Below are 15,880 nucleotides of genomic sequence, written 5' to 3'. Positions count from 1 at the left end.
AGTTTCTTCCTGGCTGTTTCCTTTGTCCTGTCCAGTACCAATTCCTTTGTAATATAACTTTGTGAATTCTCTATTCTCCTTAAATTTTATCTTGTCAGGGTGATAGAATGCACTCTCAGAGTGTTCAATCAAATGTTGTTTTCAGTCACTACAATTTTCAGGAAAAAGGCAATAGTTTTCTTAATTTCCTTTTACTTTGTGTTAGGACCTTTTAGCATGCTCGTAATTGACCCATGAGCATAATTTTGAATAAAGTAAAGAATTAGATCTGTTTTAGTGTTAAGTATTTTTAAATTATTATGAATTACATGTAGGCATTTCTTTTTAGTTTTTCTTTTTTATTTTAGTCACATGTGATGTTTTATGATTTTACCGACGTATACCATGTAAATGTAAATAATGCACTAGAATTAGCCAATCAGAGTGTGCATTGTATCACCTTTAAACACAAACCATATGTAATAAATGTATGCAAATGATATTTTTATGACAGAGAACTGAACAGGGCAAGAACTTCTCTTTCTTTTGTAAATTTATATATTCATTCCTCTCATTGCTGTCAAAATGTCTTAGGAACCTTCATTTTTGATAGTCCATTATTTTCCACCATACCTAGCACAGAAGCTCACAAAATCCTAACTAATAACCAACATTTGTGTATCTCTGGCCTTTGCTGTGTACTACGTGTATATTCTGTTATCCTGCCTTAACTGCTAGAAACAATTTTGACAGAGCTGTTTCAACAGTTTCACTTAAATTAATTCCCAGTAACAGCGCTACATGTGGCAGTGTTATTGGGTATGAACTTTATGGAGGGGTTAAATTTTTATTTTTTTATGATTACAGGAGACAACAAAATATACATGTGTATACATAACCTGATGTTGGTGTTGGTTGCAAATCGTAGTTCATAATAGTCATCCTATTACAGGTAAGGGGGAAAAGTTCAGAAAGTTTAGAACATCTCTTCCCCCAGCACACCTTCTGTCTACAGGTGCAATTATTGGGAGGTTATATATATACATATACGAAGAGTAATGTAAAGTTATAAACTTAACATTAAAATCTGACATTTGAACGCCTCCTTTGCTAAAATTAGTCACGATTTAATTGTTATCACTCCCTGTGAATTCATAGAGATTTCAGAGGCAAATTATCACCTAATGTGGAAGTCCTGTCTTCAAGTTAGGAAAAATGACACAAAAAAAGTTACAGTGAAAGTAAAGAGAATTGTGAATGTTGATGTGGTGTACTTTGTACATCATGTAAAGGTATTTGGTGAGTGCCAAAGGCATAACATTTCATGCATTGCTTTTTCAGGACAAATTATATAACAGTGATGTTTTAAGGTGTTATCACAAAAATAGTGAGTACAATGTCCAGGCAGTACCAGTTTATGGAAGGCATATGCAGACAGTAAGAGGAACTGTAAGCATAATACCGGGTAAGTTTGTTTTATGCTTTTGACTTCTTGTACTTGGATTTTGTGTCATTTCATCACAAGAATAGCTGATGAAAGATGCAATAGTTGTTGCAGTTTATTTTTGAAGGCAAACTTATAAGTCTGTCTATGCTGGATAACAGCCATGTGTAAACTGAATGTAAAGCAAACACTCTGTGAAAGGTGGGGCATCCCTAAAACCCAGAAACTGGAAGCCGGAATCCAGAACGAAAAACTGGAATCCAGTAACCGGAAACCAGAATCCACAAATCGAAGAAAACAAGTTCTTCAAATACTCGAAAATTGTTTTGCTTAGGTTTTTGCCTGTAAAAAATAAGCGGCCAAGTAAAAAGGACCTCAAACTGACACAAAAATTCCCCATCTGTTGAAATGCGTGCAACCGTTATTTCTAGTGAAGGCTATAATTATGAGAATCTTAGTAAAGTGCGTCATAATTTAATTCCAAGCACCCTGAGAGCGTCTAAAATAAGCTTGCTGGCAATTAACTGCACGGCCATGGGCCGAACGCAGTTCATGTTCTACCAGTGTTTTTTTTTTTTTTTTTTTTTGTGGTCGGTGACCAGACCCAAACTTCCTCTCAGCCAAATTTTGAATCACGCAACCTGTGATGTTTATTTGCCATAAGCTGTTGAAACGTTAATACAAGGACAATGTTACGGATATTGTTTTCTTTATTTGTGTATAATATATATTTCTTCTGGTTTTATCGAAGCGTTGGATTCAAAGGGAAATAATAAATACGCTAAAAACACTAAAAAAGGGTATTACGTCAGCCATGGAATGTGCTGACATTGCAGCTTTCATTTTCGCTACATGACAAATGCACTGTAAGATAATGTTTACTTTGCAAGTTTATTTTGCCAGAAGCGATGGTCATTAATTTGTGTGCAATTTTGTGAGTATTTCTTGTGGGTTTCGGCAAATGAAGTGAATTCTTTGGCTGTTTCATCGCAGCGAGTTAAGAGATTTGGAGAAAAATTAAGTATTTGCTGAGGTAAACAAGAGCTTGCCGGAACTTGTAATGTTTAAGTCAGTGCTAGGAGAAAAAACACAACCGTTCCAAAATTAGCTGTGGATAACGTAAACCCCCCTGATTGTGTGACTTGTGTGACCACTTCAAAGCGCAAGCAAATTAAATTTTGACGTTTCAGGAAGAAAGCTGTTTATTAAAAGCATTATTAATAGCGTGACACTCGTTTCCTTCTGTATCATTCATGGGCATGTCCCGAGCGAACTTCCAGATTAAGACCATTACATCATCATGGATTTCACATAGGCTAAGACTGATGGTGCAATAAGATATGACACAGTTTGTGTTGATCAAGTGATGTGTTTACAGTAATCAAAGGACTGCTTTGGAATGTGCACTGCGTTGTGACTGTAGTATTAACAAAACAGTTAAATTTTAAAAGCGCGGTTATAAGATTTAAAAGATCTTCTTGCCATTTTGTTTAATAAGTGATCTGCAATTTACCAGAGGTATAAATTTACCCTTTATGTCTAGTAGATACTGAACAAGATAGAAAATGTCATAGAGAACAGGATGTCTGTCAGTGGCAGCCCCCTGTACATTGACGGTCACGCCCCCCACTTTTGAAGTTCAAAGGCTAACCTGGCTCATCTTAATATAATATTTGATTTGTCCAACAGATACCAAACTAGTTCCGGATCAACACTATTTCCACACCGATACTGTGACAAATCAGCATTTCATATTCTTGGCGGCCATCATATTAAAACAATTTATAGAAATGTTGCACACTTTAATTACCTCCATCTGCTTCTCACTTGCTAACAGATCGGACCACATGTTGTTAAAAGATGCTTAAAGACTGCCAGAAACTCACCACAATAGCTTGTTGTTATTGTGCTACTCACCAGTCTTCTCATAGCAATTTGATCTAGACAAGAACTACACTCTCACCAGAACCAGGTTGAACAAAAGATGGGTAACTAAGCCTTTGAGCAGGCTCTTGTGTTTGGGCCGGGGACATGAGCGGTAAAGCTGCATGAAGGCAACTGCTGACATGCCAATGCAGAAAAACACTAGACACTTATTTAGCCTGCTCAGGCACTAGAGACAGATAGTAGAGCCTGCTCGCAGGCTATGAGTAACTATCCACCTGAAAAATCACTAACCCTGACTGGAAAGTGATTACCCAATGGATAGCTTTATCCAGGTTTTGAACAATTGGGCCAGATGTATAGCTAAGGGTTGTTCAGAACTAGTCAAAACTTTTTTAGCAATTACAGTTTGTAGCTGAAGTAAAGCCAAGAAAGTAAATAACAGCAAAATAGTTTTTCCCCATATTTATTTATTAGACATTGCTGAAGTGAATTATTTCTATCATCATTCATAATATCTGGATTCAGGATTCTAGTTTCCAGTTCCGGATTCCGGTTTCCGGATCATTTTTTTAGGGTTGTTCTTAATGATGTATGTGCATGTTAATCTTGAATAATCTGAAATTTCAGAGAGGTTAAGAATATCATATCATATCTGTGATGGTTCTGTATCTGTTGGTGTGCAACGATCTACACCAATATTTCAACGTAATAATGTACAGTGTATATTAATTAACCAAATTATGCTGTTTTTATTGACCAATGCTACTATTGTAATGTGATGTTGAAGCCCACAAATTGACAAACATGCCCAGTGTCAACTTGTCAAATATATGAAGTCGCCAGACAGTCTAGATTACAAAATTTTCTGAAAGTTGGAATTACCAGGTAAGATATTTCTTAAACATTACTTTGTAATTAATGATTTCTCAGACATTGTTTTCTTCAAGAAAAGATTCATACCCCACATGGAGGTTTTTTTCTCTATTAGAGCTCTATCTTCCTGATACTTTAATTTGGAATTTTTGAAGACTGGCCATGAATGGGTGTTGGGTGTAAATATCTTCTGGTACTGCACATTCAGATTTACATGTAGTAAGCAAGAACATCAGTATTTATCCTGACAAAGTCTGATTTTCTTTTGGAAGCTGAACTCATATGCAGTTGTACAGTTATATTTACAACCAAACAGCCTGGATGGCCCTTTGATTGGGACTGGGCACAATTTGTTGTAACTTGCAATGTTCCAGTTTCTTGTTTAAAGCAAATTGCATTTGATCTCAAAAGCAAGTCGCCAAGTTCATTTCAGTTATTAAGTTTTCTTTGCATCTCAGGGCAGAGCCTGCCACTGTGAAAGTTGGGATACCAGCCCGGGGGAGGTACTTTGGGAATTTCTGGGTGGGGATGTGCCGCTTGGACCCTGGAACCCTTAGCCTACACCAGAGCTAGTTCAGCTGAATTTTGCTACCCTATACTAGAGTAAACTCCCCAAATGCCCCCATCTATCAACACTGTTGAGGCTGATTTGCCTAAATTTAAACTTGCTGATTTGATTTTTTTATATTTTTGAGTGGCAATTCCTGATTTCCTTAGTCTAAATAAAATCTTCAACCAACTAGTCAATTTTGTGAAAAATGATATCCTATTCTAGACCCAAACGCTCTGATTTATATACCCTATCCTAGAGTAAACTGCTTGAAAACCATACCCTTCACAGCGGTACATACCTATATAGCCCATATATGGCAGTTTCCCCCCCCCCCCCCGGGGGTACCAGCCCCTAGCATTTGATTCACTAACACTCAGTAAACAACTAACAATGAAGTACACTGTATATCAAAGAAAGGAATGTCATCTGTTAGTGTGTAAAGATTATAATAAATTATAATCGATATGTTTTTATCTGAATAACAGTGGTGTTCAAGTAGCAGCTACAGTATGATTACATGTCTGTTCCTGTCATTCAATATATGAACAGTTTACACATGGGCAGCCTGTATTAAGACATCAAAGATTTTCAAAGCAACCATGGCCTGGTGAGATATTTCTGAAGAAATATAAATTTAAAGTCCTTATGACTGCTTATAGGCATTGATTTTTATTGTAAACAATATCTTACTGAGTGTATTTTTCTTGTGTACTAATTGTTGTAGAACACAGAGATCACTATAAGTATGACAGAGATATTAAAGTGTGAAAAGTTCTATAAACAAATGCATGCAGGAACAAATTAATTTATGATGGATGCAGCTTCTGAGAGATCCCCAATGTTAATGGAACATACACCGTACATACATGCAAAAGAGTTCAATAATTTATTACTTAAGATTGCAATGATTTGTTTGGTTTCTCTGTATTTACAGACAACTTGATGGGATTATAATTTCTGCACCAAGGTCATTGAATAAACTGGCTTAGAAGTTGAGTTCTACAACCCATCCTGTGTTGTAATATCATGGCTGCAACATTGTGACAGATACACTGTATTACATTATTAAGAAACACATATATTAACTAATTATTTGAGGTGCCTGTTAAATTAATCAGTTTTTCTTAGAGATAATTTACTCATGGCTTATTTAAATAATTGCTTTTTTGGCTTTAAAATGATATTTATCGTGTTTGTAAATCAATTTTGTGATAATCTGCATTGGACATGGCATAAATTAATATTTTGCCAACATGAAATGGAGACAGACAGCCTTGCCATTCGCAACGTCCAATAAGGCTAATTTGTTCCCTACTGTTGTACAAATAGTGTTCTCTTGTTTATAAATTATTTCAATCTGTTGTTTAAATGATTGCCTCATAACCCCTATGTCCAGTTTGGTGCATGTAGGATATTGATGTATTGTTTATCCATTTTGCTGTAAGTTATCTTAATTGATGTGTCAATCAAAACATATCTTGGATATGCTGGGCTCTTCTGACAAATGTACCTATGCCTCATAACCTTTGAGTGCATTTGGTTGTGTAGTGCAGACAAAATACATGTACATAATATAACTTACTCTTAGCTTGCTTATAATTCTTGGTATAATTTAATCATAGCAAAATTAATTAATGGAACCCAATAACAGCTCCTGTAGTCCACAATCTCAGTCAAGAAGAAGAACAAATCACATTGAAATTGAATAATAAAATTATTATTAGAAGCCTATGCAAGTATTCATGACCAGCAAAAAAAATATCATAATTACCATTCATGCAAGAGTGATTTTGCTTATTGCAAACCCTTTCAGCAGGATGAGACTCCAGACAAAAGTGAAGATGGCTAAATGTATCTTTGGGGACAAGTTAGAAAACAAAACTTTCCAACTTTTCATTAATGTATACTATTTTGGTATTTTTGCGAGATTTCATTTGGTAGAGATTTAGGAACTGAGTATTGTTAAACCACTGCATTTCAATCAGTCCCCACAGCAAAAAAATGTTTAAACTTCTTTTGTGTGGGAGTCCCCATGTTAACTAAGAAAGAATATAATGATTAATAATAATGTCTTGTCTTTCTGAATAAGGTAGGAAAGAACAGGAAATGCCACCAAAAAGCACAGAAGACAGTTCTGTTATGTGATCAAGATTTTTAGTGGCTTCCCAGAAATCCTTGAAATCATGGCTCTATATTTCACAATCACACCATCTTACACCTCGATCTGCTTATGTGATCCTATTTCCAGCTGAAACTATTAAATAGTTCGCAATTTACCTCACATACATGTTCGATTATTTTCATTAGTAACAGCATTCCGAAAAAATAACTGAGGAGTTCCGCTTTTAGGCTCGGCTAAATCTATATATTATATTTCTGTATTGGGTAATATCCACATGTAAGACTGTCCCACAGATAATCATCTCAATTAGCGGTTACTTGCAAGAAAATGAACAACTGAAATCTTGAATTTTTAAAGATCTAAATTAAGATTTTATACTTGTATCGATTTGGTCGAACGTCATAAACTCAAACAGCTTGGTAAGCTTCTACAACACTTGGAGGGTAAATAATTGCATTACGTTTTAGTGTTAAACTGCAGTTCACAGTTATGGTATTGCTTGTGAAAACCATACTAGAACTTTAACTCTCTTTTCTCAAGTGTCATATTTTGGCTATAGCCTGCACTTCGGCTCATCACTTCTCCTTGGAAAAGTATTTAACATAAGACATTCATTTTTGCTCTAGACTTTGATCAATAGTGCTTCTGTAATATGAACCTAAATTAAGTCATTCTCTTTTATTTTTGACACATTTTTTGGCCAATCTTGTCAATAGGCGTGATCATGAATTAATTACACTCCCCTGGACATCGTAACTTAAGAGCAAAAAGGCTTAAGCTGTTGAAACTTTAGGTTCATACCGCAGTTCTATGTATATGTTAAACATATTCTGAAAATTTCAGAATCAAATGTTTCTTTGGTAAGGAGATATAGCTGCTGGCGTGGAGGCTTTAATACAAAGGCTTTGAGAGCGTGGTACGGTTGCCATGGTAATTATTGTCGTAGTTAGTGTCAAACAGTTTCTCTTGTTGAGCTTAATAACATGACAATAAAGACAATTTGTTAAAACTTCATAAAAAAAATTCTTTGTTTGAGGGTACCATTCCACCTTAATCACTGATCCCGAAGAAAACAGTTAGTTCTGTTCTCACGTCTGATCTCGATTTCCTAAAACATCGAAAAATGATTAACTTCCATTAAATGTAAATTCTAAGATATGACAGGCAAACAAATATACAATTAAATAGTCGAACAAATGTTATGCTGAACTTTCCAACCAGCAATCCATGTTTTACAAATCCAATCCAATCCAACCAACCTGGCGTCTCCATACAAAGCTCCATAAATCTGGGTAAAATATTTCTTTAAATAATGCAGGTATGAAATGCCTTACAGACCCAAATCTTGGTGGCGTTGCTTATATATCAACAAGCGATTGTCATCCCTTGAATACAAGTATCTACCATATCAGAGATCCTTGGCTTAAACTGTTGAATGGTTGCCTTGATGGCACGACGGTGAAAAATGCCTAGGAATTATAGGGTTTGATGTGGATAAATGATTACACTCTTTTCTTTTTAAAAGAATAAATTTAACATATGGTATAAATTTTATAAATTTTATAAATTTTAAGAATAATTTAAGATTAAACTCGATTCTGAGATTTTGAAAATCATACAATTTTGTGTTGAAAATTTGTAAATAAAATACAGTTATACTAAACCGTACAAAATTCTTCCTTCCTCTAAACGGTAAAACTAGCTTAAAAACAATTAAGTACCAGCCGCGTGTTTGATGCTTATGATATTTCTTCAAGAAGTTTTGTGTCATATCAGGCTTTGTTTCCTGTAGTATGGCTCCAAGAATTACTTCAACGCCATCAAAGTCAATGAAACGGAGTATAAGAATATTCACAAGAATATTTTCATCTTAAAATTGGCAGAAAAATAAGAACTTTAGCCTAGTCCGGAAAATCAATATTCTTATATTTAAAAAAAAATGTAGGCCAGGTGACACCGAAAACTTGGCAGATAATCAAGAAAAAAACTGAACATTTAAAAGATGTTCTCCCTATTTCTGAATTAGACAAAATTGAAACAATTTTCGACAATTCAGAGGCCTCGTTTCCTTGCATTTATTTATTTTGAATTTGGTATAAATGCTCACTATAGCGATTACTGAAAAGTTTAAATGTCTGTAGCGACGTTTGGCTACACAAGCACAGTGATGTAAACGGTTGATGGTCACAAGATGTCAGCAGATTTATCAAACCCATTATACTGCCTATTACTTCCTAAAAACATGGTTGATTACAGATCCTCTGAATCCAGAACTCGTCTCTGTGGTACTCTATAAACTGGTTATGTTGTCCCCTTTCTATCTCTGTCATCGTACAAAAATAGTCAATCGAAGCCGACTTACCGTGGGATAAGTACGCTGGCCACCATCTCGAACTCTTTAAGGATAGATCCTCGGTGCAGGTGGAAAAGTACGATTTGGCGATGGAACACAGAAGATTGGTTGGCATTCTGCATTTCTAAAGGCGGCGCGAAAGGGCTAGTTTGAGACTACCTTAGAAGAATTTGTTTACTTGGCAGAATGCAATGGGGCAATTGCAACTCTTATGAGACCAGACAACTCTGCAGAACATTTAGAGAAATTTGTTCAAAGCCTTGAGAGAGTGTGCACTGAAGGGAGACAGGCCAAGGGTCAAAATTTCAGCGATGAAATTCCAAAAGAGTTGATGGCGATATCATATTCGAGGGAGGCTGTCGGGCAAATCGGAGGGGGTCAGTATAGTCCCGTTGCTGCATTGGACAGAGAAACAAACTCTGTATTGATGTTAGATACAGCAAGGTACAAGTATCCGCCACATCGGATTCCTATTGAACTGATATTTCATTAGGGTTCAGAGCCACCTTAAAGTTCTGAAAATTTAAGGTGGCTCTGAACGCTATGTACGGAATTTGTTTAAACTTTGTCAAAAGTTGCGTCTTATCATGCTTGTTTAAATTTGATAAAACAAAAAAAAAATTCACCGTGCCGTTTTTGAACTATAAACCTCTAAAGCTGTAATTAAGGGTGTTTTTACCACGTCATACTGTTGCTATGGTAACCTATTGTGTCATGAAAATGATAAAAACGTGTTAACCAATGACTGGGCAGTATTTTGATGCCATGATTGTTGCATCTAGTGATGAAGATTAGTTATAACGACCCATCAAAATCTAAGTGCTGGAAAGTGTCTTGAGCCACCTTAAGTTATTTTTAGACATGATACCCAGTTCTTCATCTGCATATTGCTCGCGCGTTGCGTGGATGTTTCCGTGGAGGTTTTGTTTATGTTCCGTTTCTTTTTGTTTCTAAACGAAGGAAAACCTCAACGCTGTGGGGATGTCTCCTTTGACATTTTAATTACAAGCTAAGGAGCTTCGGCTCTGGCTGTTTTAATACATTTCGAAACTTTAATAAGAGTTTAAATAAGAGACAGATGTCCCCTGCACAAACAAAAACAACTGAATGAACGGGAGAGAAATCAGTAGACAAACAGCAAAGTAAGAAAACGCCCGAACTCAACGCAGCCGAACAAACAGATGGTCGATAAAATGCAGACAGAAGTACGCCGCCCGAGCAGCAAAAGGCAGTTTAAGCAATAACGGCAACAACGCCAAAGAAAACGTCGATTAAAACGACTTTATATTCCACCTACGAATCTCGCGAGAATTTAGATTCATTCAGTTTGTTTGTCACTGTCAGAAATATCTCAAACACTATGTAAGACAGCGTCAAAATTCGAAAAAAAAAAAAAAATATTGCAATTGGCCGTCGTATTTCACGTTCTCTCAAATATGCAAACTGTGGCTATTTCACGTCGTTGTTTTGCTAAGAACGGCAAAGAAATGAACAAAGGATTACAACGCATGCTAAGTTTTAAACTGGCGGTTGCGTCCCAACCTAGAAAACATATTGTTTCCACGTTATTTTTTCTTTTAATCCAAATTCTTCACGTCGGTCGCGCGATTTCCCGAATCGCCGACTATTAAAATGTTTTGTACCTTTCTGACACGATGGAATTGTCTTGCAGTAAATATAATTTCACACTTTAGGATTATGACACATTCGTGCAAAACTTGACGCGTTTTGTGGAACATAAACGATCACCGACAGGGATATGATTACACTGGAATGTTGTAAGCCACTGGATATCCCGTAGAGATGTAGGACTAAAAGTCCTACATCTCCACGGGATCCCAGGTCTGTTTTTTGGTTGCTAAGAACGTCTGGCTCGTTATGATGGTTAAAAAAGTGACTTATTTCGGGGAACTTGGCTATCTGAACAGTTCATGTCTTAGAAAAAGTATTATTTTAATGTTTTAGAGTTCCTCGAGGGATAATTATAAATTCACGCTCTTGTAGCAAAACTCAGTGACAGATGTTTCTGTTGGTTTCCGGCCGCCATGTTGGTGCCCATACGGATGGGCACCAGCATGGCGTCTTCTTACTAATGCCTATAAATTTGGGTAAAAAATTTCTCCGCGTATCTCGCGTAAGAAAAATTGCTGTGACCAGAACTTTGGCGAGAGTCTTTGCATATTTACCTTCTTTAATTTCATCTATTGACCGGTTTTGATTTTTATTTTGATCTACTTTGAATTGCGTGACACTGAAAACCAGCAATTAAATTAGTTTTTACTATTGCCTATTAATAGTTTTAGCTGACGAATTTTTAACCGTGTTTAAATAAAGATTATCTATGTATCTTATCTTAACTCTCTTACCTTGATAATCTCTTGGTTCGAACTCTAGCTGGAGAACTCGAACTTTTTCCGACTTTTCTTGTGTCACTGACAGAAAAATCATCCATCCTCTTCAAGCTAGGTTAGTTGAAATGCACATTCTAATGCATGTTCACCATCACTTTGTTCCGATATCAATTTTAGCTATGAAGTTTCTGACACATCCGTATATTACCGCCGCTATATATCACCGAGTGCTGATCTCATGAGCATGGGCTACCTGTGGTTTACCCCCACATTGGTACTCTAGAGAATCGCAAGATGTCAGCAGATCTATCGGAGTCATTCTACGACTATCCGCTTCCAGAAAACCTTCTTGATTACAGATCCTCGGAATCCAGAACTCGTCTCTGTCGTACTCTGCAAACTGGTTATGCTGTTCCGTTTCTAACTCTTTCATCGTGCTATAATACTCAATCACAACTGACGTACTGTGGGCTCGATACGTTAGCCATTATTTTGAACTCCTTGCAGATAGATCCTCGACGTCGGTGGAAAACAATAACAGGATGGTATACAGATGAACTGTTAGACAAGTGTGTTTATAAAGACGGTCTGAAAGAGCCTGGAACTACTTTAGAAGAGTTTGTTTACTTGGCAGAATGTAGTGGGGCTCTCGCAACTCTCGTGAGACCAGACGACTCGTTAGTACAATTCGAGAAATTTGTTCAAAGCCTTGAGAGAGTGTGCACTGGAGGCGAACAGCCCAGCGATCAGAATTGCAACGACGAAATTCCAAAAGAGTTAATGGCGATATCATATTCGAGGGAGGCTGTCGGACAATTCGGAGGTGGTCACTATAGTCCCGTTGCTGCACTGGACAGAGAAACAAACTCTGTATTGATGCTAGATACAGCAAGATACAAGTATCCGCCACATTGGATTCCCGTTGAGCTGATATTTCAAGCGATGTTGCCAATAGACATTGTTACAGGCAAGAGTCGAGGGTACATTGTCTTAGAGGCTCAAGAAGAATAGAGTCGTAATAACGAACGTGGCGCGTAGAAACACACAATTTTGTTTTTTTCTTGGAGTGTCTTGATTCTACAGGTCTGTTTTGTTTAATATTAGCCCCGTACCTAATGATGTAGACGATTTATTTAACAGCTTCTTCACATGCACGCTGACAGTAATCTCAAGTAGAACAACTGGCATGCAAAATTGTATTATTGCATTGCCAACGAATTCAGTTTGGGTTCTCACGAGAGAGCGCCACATTTGTTGAAAGTACGTAGCAATTGCATTTCCCGGCTAATTAAATATGGATTATTACAACTGTGTATATATCTTGCCAAAAATCGTTCTTCCGTTGCAGTCTTTTATAATAGAATTGTTCCTCTGCATTTTAAAAACACAAATACTCTGAAAGTGCCAGTAAAAAATTAATGCATTTTTATTAAATTTTGTCTTATTGAATGTTCGGTTCTGTCCTGGTGTACCGGTACACAAGAACCGATACAAAAGACTTAACAATATACAACGGCTAAACAAAAGGCAGTACAATGGTCATTCCTTCGGTGCACCAGAACACAACCAAATATTCGGGATGTATGCATAACTTCAAAAGGCGTTAGATGTTTGAAATTTTTTATTGACAATTATGTAATCAATATGTTTCCAGACCTCTTTTCGCATTAAATTTACTTTAGTGGGTACGAACGATGCGAAAGAAGGGGGTTGGGGTGGACATTTTTAAAGATTTATTCTATTATCGTTTATCTTGACCCCAACCGACACCTCAACCCAGCGCCAATGCTCTCGGGAATGCGGGAAAAGTCACGTGCTGAGTGATTACTCTAGGTGCCCTTCTTTCAGGTCATAGGCTGCAATTAGCTGCAATTGTTGATGTTATGTCATAACTTGTTCTGAATCTAGTTTTAGGGGAAGCAGATTTGTATCTTAAAACGCTATTTACCTGTTTAGCTATGCATAGAGGTTTCTCCGCCAAACGCAATTACGAAAAAGAAGTGGTTTGACAGAAAACGATCCTGAACCGTAACGCCCGGTGGCGACAATAAACGTCATATTTAAAACCAAGATGGTCTCTTGTTAATGAATATGGTCTCAGCTATCTATGGTTGATTTAAAACGTTATGTTTTGACGTGTTTTGTTTTGTGTCATGAAAGAAGAGAAATTTAAAGATAGTGAGACGTATAGTGTGTACAGTGTAAAATGGTGGTGGCAAGCCTACACGACTCCTACGGTTCGTGACCTTCGTAAGTTTGCGTTCTCTGTTCGGTCTCTCGACCTTTTTGAACTTCACTCCTGCTTATGAAGGGCTCTTAATTCTGTATTATAAGGAGAAATTTTAAGTAGCGTTGAGCCGTCAGACCGTGCTATGGCAAATTTTTAGAGGTCATAGGTCTGCATGATTTCCTCTGTTTAATATCTGCCTGTCGCTTCATCGTATGTTGTATATTGAGTATTTAACAAAGCGACAATATCTGGGTTATTAGTGGTTCTAGAATTATTCCTAAATCTACCCGGTAAACGTATAAATTGCGAGGTACGCGAACGAGTACATCATTAAACCAAGTAATCTTACAAAGTAAGCTTCACCGAACTCAGGAAAGCTATGAATGGCTTCAAAGATAGTGCTACTTATTTGTCTGATAACCTTGTTTACACCACTCTAGGGTTTTCCTTTGGCAAAGCTAGATGGTAAGTCGAAAATCCAACTTTTTCGAGAAATCTGGCGGTTTTTACGCTTCCATTGTCGCCATGTGGAGTGGAGGCAGCATTGCCGAGTGGTTAGGGTGCCGAGCTTAAAATCGGGAGGTCACCGCTCTCACCACTAAGCTGGAGTTCTTTCTCGGTAGACCATAGTTCAACTCCTCGGACATGCTTGTAAATATAGCCAACTGGTCGCCTCCCGCCAGCTGGGATTTTTAAGCCTATTATATAGTTGTGTAGCTAAGCGCATTGACCGCTATAACCAACACCATTTTCAACCATCACTTTTTACGTTCCCATTGTGTTATTGTTCTGTTTCATAGTTTTATAATTCAGTAATACTCGGTTCTTTCTTATTTCCTCACTTTTAGTATTCTCTTGCAGAGCTAGAAAAAACGATGAGCGACTAGAACTGGTCTATTTTTTCTCCTCTTTATCGTGATAATGAGTTACTTAACGAAGTTATTAGAGCTGTTGGCAGACGACGATCGAATAGTATCCCATGGTGCAATTTTCTACGTACGTGACGCAACATAGAAGTTATCATGGATTTCAGCGTGAAATAACGTGGTTTTCTCCGCGGTCTATTTCTTATTTTTACTGCAGTAAAAAGTAAGAAAAGTGCATTATTTAAATCTTTGACGCGATTATAATGATTTGTAAGTGTTTAAGAGCGCGGCCTTATTATAGTATTCTTGTCTTTGATTGTGTTATGTGACTATTCGCATCACAAAGTGTTCGTTGACCCGCAACAAGGTCATGAATATTCGCTTTTCTTTGCACAGTGTGTTGATGTCATTGTCTTCGATTTTTGGGCATCACGCCACAAAATATAGACATAATAATGATTTTTGGCAAAGAAGTACCGAGAAGTACACACATTTTATGACCTTTCAAGCGATCGAAGTGGACTGAAATTTCGTAACATACCAGTCTCAGTTCGTTTGGCGCTTTATTCCCGAGCTTGGTCATCTTTTAGAGTCAAAATGATTATTTTCGAAGGTGTTTTGGTTACTATTCTTTCCGAAACTGCAAAATGCTCAGCAGTGATAACTAGCCTTAATAACGGAGTGTTTAACTTCGTAATTTTCAATAGTTCAATGGAGCCGTGATCAAGAGATGTCATGCAGCAAACGGCACAACACGGAACAAGCCTGCTAAGAAGCGGACAAGAGATGTCAACAGAAAAATCAGAAAACCTCTAAACTCCTCTTCGGAGAATGTACCTGTTGTAACTTATTCGTATCAACACAGGGCTTCTTATCCCAGCGAACAATTCGTCCGCAGGCGAATTCAAAACAACCACAGGAACGAGAGCTCTTCTTCGTTCGTCCATGCTTTCCACATAGCTTATACTTATGTATTTCTCGACAGATCAACGAAACACAAGTAAAACCCTTCACTGTAACGGCAAAATTCTCCTTTGAAGCGCAGTGAATATAAACTAACTCGGTACTCTTAAAAGCAGAAGCCACGGAATCCCGAAAAGTGTGAAAGCACGCCATGGCTTCATCCCGAGAGTAGACTGCAAAACAGCCGTTTTCGGACGTTTTCGGAAGGCGCGAAGCGCCGTAAGCGCGAGGCTCACTTGCCCGTAGGGCGTTTGAGGCG

General features: G+C 37.3%; 2 pseudogenes; both read left to right on the top strand.

Annotated features, from left to right (window-relative positions):
* The first annotated feature begins 8,852 nt into the window (after positions 1-8,852).
* Positions 8,853-9,826, top strand: LOC145483125 (glutathione gamma-glutamylcysteinyltransferase-like; annotated as a pseudogene).
* A 1,963-nt stretch (positions 9,827-11,789) lies between these two features.
* On the top strand, positions 11,790-13,002 carry LOC145483124 (uncharacterized; annotated as a pseudogene).
* The last annotated feature ends 2,878 nt before the right edge of the window (positions 13,003-15,880 follow it).

The sequence above is a fragment of the Orbicella franksi genome, chromosome 3 (assembly GCF_964199315.1).
Source record: "Orbicella franksi chromosome 3, jaOrbFran1.1, whole genome shotgun sequence".
NCBI lineage: Eukaryota > Metazoa > Cnidaria > Anthozoa > Scleractinia > Merulinidae > Orbicella > Orbicella franksi.
Note: the sequence above shows the minus strand (reverse complement) of the source record. Positions and strands in the feature narration are given on the sequence as shown.